This window comes from Arachis duranensis, chromosome 9 (genome assembly GCF_000817695.3).
Source record: "Arachis duranensis cultivar V14167 chromosome 9, aradu.V14167.gnm2.J7QH, whole genome shotgun sequence".
Taxonomy (NCBI): Eukaryota; Viridiplantae; Streptophyta; class Magnoliopsida; order Fabales; family Fabaceae; genus Arachis; species Arachis duranensis.
The window spans coordinates 48,721,736-48,722,959 of record NC_029780.3 but is presented as its reverse complement, the minus strand read 5'-3'; positions in this window follow the sequence as shown (position 1 = coordinate 48,722,959).

Genomic DNA, 1,224 nt, shown 5'->3' with positions numbered 1-1,224 from the left:
TGCTTAGGGCCACGGCCAAGTCTCATAAGTAGCTGTGTTCAAGAATCAACATGCTTAACTAGGAAAGTCAATAACACTATCCGAAATTCTAAGTTCCTAGAGAAGCCAATCATTCTGAACTTCAAAGGAAAAAGTGAGATGCCAAAACTGTTCAGAAGCAAAAAGCTACAAGTCCTACTCATCTAATTATAATTAATATTCATTGATATTCTGGAATTTATAGTATATTCTCTTCTTTTTATCCTAATTGATTTTCAGTTGCTTGGGGACAAGCAACAATTTAAGTTTGGTGTTGTGATGAGCGGATAATTTATACGCTTTTTGGCATTGTTTTTAGATAGTTTTTAGTAAGTTTGAGCTACTTTTAGGGATGTTTTCATTAGTTTTTATGTTAAATTCACATTTCTGGACTTTACTATGAGTTTGTGTGTTTTTCTGTGATTTCAGGTAAATTCTGGCTGAAATTGAGGGACTTGAGCAAAACTCAGAAAAAGGCTGACAAAAGGACTGCTGATGCTGTTGGAATCTGACCTCCCTGCACTCGAAATGGATTTTCTGGAAAGTAGACATCCAGAGCTTTTCAGCAATATATAATAGTCCATACTTACTCATGTAAACCCTAGTAGCTAGTCTGGAGTTAAACGCCAGAAAAACGTCATGATCCGGAGTTGAGCGCCCAAAACACGTCATAACTCAGAGTTCAACTCCAAGAAAAGCCTCAGCTCGTGGATAGATCAAGCTCAGCCCAAGCATACACCAAGTGGGCCCCGGAAGTGGATTTATGCATCAATTACTTGCTCATGTAAACCCTAGTAGCTAGTCTAGTATAAATAGGATAAGTTACTATTGTATTAGAAATCTTTAGACAGTTTAATCTCTTGACTGTTTAGCCTTTGATTATTCGGTCTCTTGATCACTCAAGGGGGCTGGCCATTCGGCCATGCCTGAACCTTTTACTTATGTATTTTCAATAGTGGAGTTTCTACACACCATAGATTAAGGGTGTGGAGCTCTGCTGTACCTTAAGTTTCAATACAATCACTATTACTTTTTATTCAATTCTCTTTTATTATTATTCCAAGATATACGTTGCACAACACTTTGATAAATGTGATGATCCGTGACACTCATCATCATTCTCACATATGAACGCACGTGACTGACAACCACTTCCGTTCTACCTTAGGCCGGGCGCATATCTCTTAGATTCCCCAACAGAATCTT